Source organism: Pyrgilauda ruficollis, unplaced genomic scaffold, assembly GCF_017590135.1.
Source record: "Pyrgilauda ruficollis isolate IOZ18807 unplaced genomic scaffold, ASM1759013v1 scaffold272, whole genome shotgun sequence".
Classification (NCBI taxonomy): Eukaryota; Metazoa; Chordata; class Aves; order Passeriformes; family Passeridae; genus Pyrgilauda; species Pyrgilauda ruficollis.
Window position 1 is genome coordinate 170809 of NW_024524067.1, and position 9118 is coordinate 179926.

A 9118-nucleotide genomic window follows, 5' to 3' on the forward strand; every position below is an offset into this window, starting at 1 on the left:
TTCTGCTCCTGCCCTGCTTCTGGTCATGTCTTCCAGCTCGAGAGGCAGGGTACCTGGAGAACAATGGATCTTGCTATTAAAGATGGAGAGAAAAAAGGTATTGAGCATCTCATCTTTTTTAACCATGTTTCCTCCTACATCCAATAAGAGAGGGAGATTCTCCTTAGCCCTTCTTTGTTGCTGGTGTATTTGTGAAAACATCTTGTAATCTTTTATGACAGAAGCCAGATTAAGTTCTACTTGGGCTTTGACCCTTCTAATTTTCTTCCTGTATCCTTGTACTCTTCATGACACAGCTGAGCTGTCTTCCTGAGTTCCAGCCAATGCTCTTTTTTCAGCCAGGCCAGTATTTTTCATGGCTTATCTTTCAATACATGAGGGATAGCCTGGTCTTGTGCCTTTAAGGTTTCCTTTTGTAAAAATGTTCAGCCTTTCTGGACCCCTTTGCCTTCTCAGGACTGCCTTCCAATGGACTATGTCAACCAGTGTCCCAAACTGACTGAAGTCTGCCCTCCAGAAGTCCAAGTTAGCATTTCTGCCAGTCCCTTTCCTTACTTCTCCAAATAACGAAAACTCTATATCATTTTATACACAAGGTGGTCTCCAACTGTCACATCACCCATCAGTCCTTCATTGTTTAGGAACAGCAGATCCAGCAGAGACTTATCCAGTTGGCTCACTTACCATCTTCTTGTGAAAATAATGTTTGTTATTTTTCATTTTAGAAATGTCTCATATAATGATGATTGACCAATAGAGATGAACTTTCCTATCACATTTGAAGTGGTGCTTTCATTGCTTTTAAGGATTTGGAGTGTCTAGGACCACTTGACTCTGAATTTTTTTGTGTCTCAGGTGTACTTTATATCAGGATTGGTGTTTTCTGTTGAAGCTGGTAATAAATGCATGAGGAAGTACAGTGGAGAGCTGACAGTGAATCTTATATAGCTTCAGAGGTTGCTTTAAGTGTACTCTGCCAGGTTCTGTAGTCCAGTCTGGACACAGGGCAGCCAGTGCACTCTTTTCCTCCTCTGTTTTATCTGTGTAAGCACCTGTGTGCTCTAATAAAAGGACTTTACAGTGGTTCATGTACCCTGGGTTAGACGCATGGGAGAAACACTGACCAGATATTCTCAAAAGGTCAAAATACGGCAAAAATTTACTGGCAAACTGTAGAAAGTCAGGGAATTTCGACAAAAGATTTAGTACAACATCCAATCAACATTAAAGACTGCTCAAAACATTAATTTGGCCCATTCAATTTAGCAGATTTTATACCCATTCAATGTTAAGTTACTCAAAATGTTTCAAGAAGAGGGAATTAGAAAGAAGAAAGACAGGAAATATATAGAAAAGCACACATACGAAAGATCTAGAAAAGCCGACTACTGCATTCCAGCAGCATTCAGATACAAACTCCAAGAGGAAGGTAGGGTCAAAGGGTGCACTGGCCTAATTTTATACCTTAAATACCCCTTGTCCTTCCTGGGCCTTCCCCACAGGTGGAACTTTGGGTCATTTGACCACTCAGAAGCTGGGTTAGGGAAGAATGGAGCACTGCCTCAAGTGTGCTGATGGAGCTAGGATACAGGCTCTAGGGGTGGGTGGTGGGGGGGCAGTTCACTGTCTTACCTGGGCAAGGTGTGGCCTACCCTGCCTTCCCCCCTGCCGTGTATCCCAAAATACCTTGAGACATCAATCTTTTCAGTGTATTAGCTAGCCTGTCAGCTCTGATTTGGCTATTCAGCTAGAGCAGAAAATCAGTTGTCACAGTGACAAATACAGTTTGAGAAACAAAATCTGGATTCTGCCTTGATTTGGTGCTGGTATGGCTTGCTGTGAAGACTGGGAGCTCTCAAAAGCTCTGCTTTGAGCAAGGGCAAGGGGGTATTTTAAGAGTAGAGCCTTCCAGCAGAGAGCTTCCCTGCTTTGTTCTAATGAGCTTGGTGCATTTGTTCCTGATAAAATGTAACTTCAAATCACCAAGGAAGTACCCTCTATTTGTGATTTGACGCTATTAATACTGCAGTAGTTGATGTGTTAGAAGAATATCTATTAAACTGTTTCAAGGATGTGTAGCACTGGCTGGTTTTTATTTGTCTGTCTGCTACTTTTTGAAGTGGCCTCTTCCATTGTGAGGATATGAAGAGACAAGTGCATTCCAGGGTTATGGTGGCAGAGGAAAAATTCACAGCCTCACCTGTCCCATGTGAAGAGGCATGAGACTCCTTCCTTTCTGTAGTTTGTAAACAGAAGTCACTCTTATGCTTTGCTTGTCCATGTTAGTCTCTGCAGTTCAGTGCCTGCTGAATGTTATCTTATGTTCCTCCATAATACAATATTAGGACTATTGACCTAAAACTTACAGGCTTACCCTGAGAATCAGTAATTCCAGTAGAGGGGGTGGGGGGGGGGGGGGGTTTAAACTTGTCTGTAGTATCAGAAGGATGTAAACAGGGTGAGCTCTACCCTACTTTTGTCACTTTAGTATCCCTGCAGCCTGCAATGACTGTTTCCTGTAACTAGAAAGCAAGCTTTGTGTGAAGCTTTTCCACAAAAATATGGAAAAGGGAATAACGGTTCTTTACTAGAAAATAGATAGAATAGAACAGAACGAACAACAACACAATAACGGAAGTTTCCAACCCGCTGAGCACTTTTGCTCTCTGGGTGTAGTTATGAATGCCGCCGGCAGGGGGAGCGGCCCGGCTGTGGGGCCAAAGCCGTAGTGTCCGACCCCGGCCGGCAGCAACGTCGGGATGCGAGCGCGGACTTGCCCTCGGGGCGCGGGCTGGCGCCGGCACGGGACGATAGCCGGGTGTGCTCTGTCTTTCAAAAGGTTACTACAAACTCAGGCTGATGGCGGGGGTTCTCAATGCTGGCTGTTGCTGAAAAGTCTGAGTCCGCCGCGGGAAAGAATGCTCTCGCCAGCAGCGGGCGCAGGCAGGGGAGCAGGTAGAACTCGAGCTGAACTGCTGCATAGAAAAGGAGCCGGTGAGACTACACGGCTCCCGGCGGCACACCACGCGACAGTTCCCGGTCTCAGAGCGGAAGAGGGAAAACCCTACCATCTAAAAAAAACCCTGCCAAGCCCCTGGTCCCCTCAAAAGGATTGCGTTAGTATGCCAGGGCTATCAGCCACCTCCCTTTAACTTTATCAACGACCATCCATCCCCGAGGAGCCTCCTCCTCCTTCTTCACGATGGCAATGGGAAAAACTCTCTAAAAAGCCTAAACCCATAACAGGTAATAATGTAGTAGGAAGTCCATTATATCTGTTGCAGTAGTCCGCCAACACCCATGACAATTTTTCTTGAAGCAGAGAAGACTCTTAGTCAAAACTCTTAGTCAAACGTGATTGTAGAATGACAAATATGAGAACAAAAGATATTGTGAGATGAAGCCCCAGCCTCTCATCACTATGAACCCCTTACAGTCCCCACCTCCCAGAACCCAGGCACCTATACCAAATATATTTTAACTGTGGATTTAGTGGTCCACTGTGGAGTTAGTGGTACAGTTTGCTACCTCCTTGCCTCCCAGCAGAGAGCACTCTCTGGTAGAAAAATGTGGTGAGGGCTCATCAGAAGGGCAAACACAACCAGACATCAGTGCTGAAATGAAGAGTATCAGGAACACAAAAGACCAAAGATCCATTTCCAGAGAGACTTCTCCATAATGTAAGAGTTATGCTGGACAGAAGTCCTGTGTCAGTCTGAAAGCCAGGGAATGGGACTGGAAGCGCTCTTTTAGGTTAGCTCCTTGGTCTGAGCACTGGCTTTGTTACACCTCACTCTCAGACAACCAATTTTCCTTCTGAAATACATAGGACAGGCACTTGGACTGTATTCCAGGCTGTGCACCTAAATCCTGACCACCTAACTCAGGTACCTAGGGTCTGTACTTCCCCTAGTGACCCTCCCAGTAGTAAATATTATACCAGAGAGCCATCTACAGAGCAGAGATAAGGGATCAACTGTGTTCTGACACCCCTGTGGTGAAAACATTCAGCCAAGTTGCTTTTACACATGTTCCAAGGCTGTGCTTTTTCTCTACATTTGCAGACTGTTAAATTTCTTATTACTTTGTCTTGAATAATCCATATATTAACCCACAGTAATGCCCACTGAACTTACTGGGATGTGGTGTAATAGGGTAACCAGACAACATTTTCCTCAGAAATTCATGGCAGGAATGGTTATGGAATTTGCTGTGAGGTAATTAAAAAAAAGGCCCATATTGCAGGATGAAGCAACTGGGCTTAACAGTGCTGTGTTTGATGGATACATGGCTTGAATAGCTTTCAGCGAAACACTGTAGAGGTGGGACCTCTACAATAGAAATGTGACCCCTTTCAAACATGCAGCAGCTATTTGTGTCTTATTGCATGTCCTCTATGGTCGTGTCCTTAGCTGGAGGGGATACGTTTCCCTTCTTTGTGTAGGACTGGTGAGTTGCAGTCAGGAATATTGTGCCTTCAGCTTCAGAAACAGTGGACACTAAATGTATCCTTTGGCACCTTTTAGAGTTATAAAAGCTGATATTTTTCACAGTTTAATTGCTGCATTACCAGCTTCTGAGTGGGTTTTTTTGACAGCACTGTCTCATGCCTTAACAGTACTCACTTTGATAGTTCACCAAGGTTTTTTACCACTCTTAATGGTGTTGGGTAGAAAAAAAAGCAAAACTATTGGTCTGAGTCCTGTGGAGAATTAATCTGCTGGGCGTCTGAGCTGCCTCTGTTGCTATGGTGTTGGAGATGCTAGTTATTTGACTCCTGAAACCTGACAGCCCTTTGCTTTCTGACCCAGGATTTCACTGGAAGACCTTTGCTGAAGGAAGGATTTTTATTCCTGCCAAATCTTTCATTCAGAAAGCACATTCAGAATGACTGTGCTGTCTGGCTGTTGTTCTGTCCTTAAATTTGCCTAAAGGAGTGTGTCGGAGTTTAGCTTTGGCCTTTCCCAAAGCTTTCTGAAGGAAGTGGATTTTTTTTTCCCCAAGAAGTAGAAGCCTGCAGAAATAGAATTGTTAGCCTGGGGCAGAAGTATTCATAATCTTTCATGGCCTTTGTAAGCCCATGTGCAAATTCTATGTGTTTTTCCTTGCACTAAGGGGTTTGCTTACATTTATTTTGCGAACTTAGTGAAGATGAGCAGGTATGTTCTGTGCCTATTTAAAATATTCATTGTGTATTCAAGTATGTTCAAGATAGATGTTAAAAGCTTTCTCAGGAGGTTTCCTTGCACTGAGGGGTTTGCTTACATTTATTTTGCAAACTTAGTGAAGATGAGCAGGTATGCTTTGTACCGATTCAAAATATTCATTTTGTATTCAAGTATGTTCAAGATAGATGTTAAAAGCTTTCCCAGGAAGCGTTAGAACTTGATAAAACAGCAAGAAATCTTGCAGTGTCTTGGTATAAGGGTCTTAAAGCTCTGCCTTGTGGTGACGAGGCATCAGGACGATGAAGAGTATAATGCTGTGCAGTACCAGTGCATTGCAAATTAAGGTCTGTTTTTGACACAGAAAATGGAAGGGGAAAAACTTGGCTTACCATGGTAAAAATCATGGATTAATTAACCTACTTACTGGTCAGGATACTAAGGCTCCAGGTACAGTCAGTCTTTCCTGCATGGAGGTTCTTGAAATTTTATGCAGTGGCATGATCCCTGGGAATACTGTAGACTAAAAAGCTAATGACTCAAAAGGAAAAATACGTATTTTAGTTAAACATAATCGGTGATCTGGTTTTGATTACTGGTTTAATAAGGCCTCATGGTGGAAACGGTGCTTTCACCAAAAAAAAAAAAAAAAAAGCAAATTTAAACTGTAGGACATAAGCTGTTCACATTTTTAAGATGAAGCCCAGCCTTTTGCTTTGGGTGTAGCAGTCAAACTTGAAGATTCAGAAAGTTTTGAAAAACTGTATGTTAATATGTTAATTTTGGAAGTGTTCTCCTTTTGTTCCTATATATGTGACTGTACTTGAAGGTAGGAATGCTTCCGATTCTCCCTCCTCCTACTCCTTCTTTTCTTCCCTGTCCACATGCATGAGTTGAACAAAGTGTTGTCCATTACAGTTTAACCAGGTTAATATTGCATGTGAATTCAGGTATCATGCCTCATGTTCCATGTGGTGGTGAGGGGCCTGTGGCCACCATTGTTCTGACTTTGAGAAGCTGCTCCTTGGGCCTCAGTAACAGCTTGAGCACTTTCCTTCTGCTAGTCTGCTGTAGCTGTCAAGTAAAAAGTGTTGGTTCATACCTTTATTGGTATGAGAAATGAAATTACATTAAAGTATATGAAAGGTTAGAGACTTAGAGATTTCATATTAAATGTGAAGGGACAAAATATGTAATCTTGATTGCTGAGTAATCATTCTCCTAGTAGCAAGTTCAAAATTGTTCTGGAAGAAGTTTATTCCTACTGTTATTTTACAATTTGAGCCTCAAAATGATTTCTAGTTATGCTGTTCTAGAAGGGGAAAGGAAAAATCTCGCTGAAGTTACTAATTCATCAAGCCACATTCCTGCAAGGCTATCCCTGGACACATCTGGACACAAGGCTATCCCTGTGACCATCTAAGCTTTTTTGGAGGAGGCCTCTGAGCACTTTGTCACAGCAGAGACCTGTATCTTTTTGTAGTGCATTTTGGTTCTGTGTAGAGATAATTTCCTCATTTTGGGAAATGCTTCATTTATTTTCAGGATTATCTTGCCCAATGCATTCACTTTTCCACAAATGGCAAAGCTCCAAGTGGCATAAGAATGAAATTTTCTTTAGAAGTTGAAGCTTCTGATTTGAAATCTTCTGGTGCTTATTTGGAACAGTGGGTCACCTTTCCTTTTGATCTCCCCCCCCCCCCCCCCCCCCATTTTCACATATTTGAGCCCCTCTACCACATATTTATTTGTTTCAATCTCATTTTTATTCATGTACACTTCTGTAAAAGAAAAATTTTGGGAGAATTTATTGGGATTTACTAGTGGAGCTGCTAAGAGAGTTTGTTAATGAGAAAACATACAGAATGATTCCCATTTGCTGTGGTATCTCACAACGAGGCATCTTCTTGACATACATGTATACCCTGGTGGTATGAAAATACTTGTCCGAAATGTATTCTGTGGCTCCTGAGGTTAATCTCAGGAACTAGGAAGTTACTGGAAATTGTGTTCTCAGGTATCTTATGAGGAAGCTGGTAATGCAAAGAAGTAAAACTTATCTGTTGTAGAACTATATTTAGTGACAGTTTGGACTCATTAGTTAAAACTTGACAAGTACTTGTTAATTGTCATTTGATTTATTTCCCTGTAACTATCTACAGGTGCAGAGATACAATTGTTTAGACTATTCCTCTGAGGTTTTTTGTTTTCTCACCACTTTCTAAGTGATGTTGCTTCTCTAGCAGTTTCAAAAACCCCAAACTGAATAGTCTACACTTTGAATGTCTCTGAAAATTTATTAGTGTTGGTACCTAGTATCAACAGATATTAGCTGTTGGCAGACTGCAATCATCCTTATGTAGATCTTTCTCATTTACAGCTACATGTGAGAAAAATACATGAGAGGGTTTGTGTATCACCTGTTGTAGGTAGTTTTGATTGTTGAGAAGTCATTATTCTCAAGCATGTGTAAGTAATTGTACCATATAGGACACTAAATTATTCTAACATGATAAAGAATGTGCAAATGTCTTTACACAAATAAACTCATTTGTGCTGATGACTTCTTTGTACTCTCATGGCAAAAGTTTATTGTGCTCTATCTTCTTTTCTTCTTTTCTGAAAGCACCAGATTGCCTGTAACCATTTCTGTAGTATTTGCATTAATTCTGCAACTGTGTAACAGTAGAGCAGCTGTAGTAGTGCTCATACTTGTAGAAGCTTGAAATCACTAAGAATTAGTTGTGTAAGATAAGTACTTGAGAAGTCATATCTTTAAAGTTTTAGCAAAGTCCCAACAAGGGAAGTTTACACTTAATAGATAACATCTAACTCTGTCCTGCACTTAGGACTGCAAGTCCTGAAGACGTCCTGCAGCACCTGAGTTACTGGGGCAGCAATAGGCCCTATGTATAAAAAACATGCAGTTAGACCAGGGTGTATCAAGCAGTGAGTTTCACCGTGGTATTCACAAGTAACTTGGGCATGTGGTTTTCATAACTTTTTATTTGTATTAAAAGGAAATGGTTTAGAAGCCTACTGTGTTAAAAGGCTGTGGTCTAACTGTCCTCAGCTAATCACCCATTCTCATCACAGCCCACCTCCTCTGAACCAGTTGTGACTGGTTCAGTTTGTAGGGTTTTTCCACTACATAACCAAACCTTCCTGTAAACAAACGCCCCAGCACCAGAAGCCTTAAAAATCTACTTTTCCTCTTATTTGTGCTAAATAAATAATAATTAAAATCTTAGTAATAGCTGTTTATGTTTGTATAAACAAACTTAAGGGATGTGTGAGCTGTTGGAAGGTGTAAAACCATCAACCAAGCATTTAAAAAAAACCCTGAAACTGAGAGGTGATGGTTTAGGGTTTAATGTAGGCAAGGGGTTTCCTGTGTTTTCTCTCTATTTTTCCGAACTGCATGGACAATATCTTTCAGTTTTGTGTAGGAGACACAAAGAGTGGATTCAGGGATCATATAGTGAGAAATCTTGGTTCTTTAATGCAGTCAAACATTTGTCTAGCAGAGGCGATCCATGCAATAGCCAGGTAAAATCCATGATGCTACTGAAATCTACAGTTACTACATTCCAAAAATACCATTGTAGCTAATTTTTTTTCATTTTGATTGGAACCAAACCTTAATAAATAATAGCATGGGATCCCAGCTATTTCTTAAAGTTTAACTGAAGACTACAAATCACAACTTTCTTCACATTGAAGAGCACGATGACATTGAAGGCAGTAATTAGTTGATTTGGCTTCAATATTCAGATTCTAATATAGCTTGTGAGGTATGCCATTAGTAAAATAGCTGTGGTTGTTATAACTCAGCTTCATATGTTTTCTTTCCCTTATGATGGCATGAACCTTAGGACGTAGTCCTGTTTTAACAACATTTTCCCTTGTCATAGCCTAGCTGTCTTACAAAGATTAACTTTCTGTTTTATAAC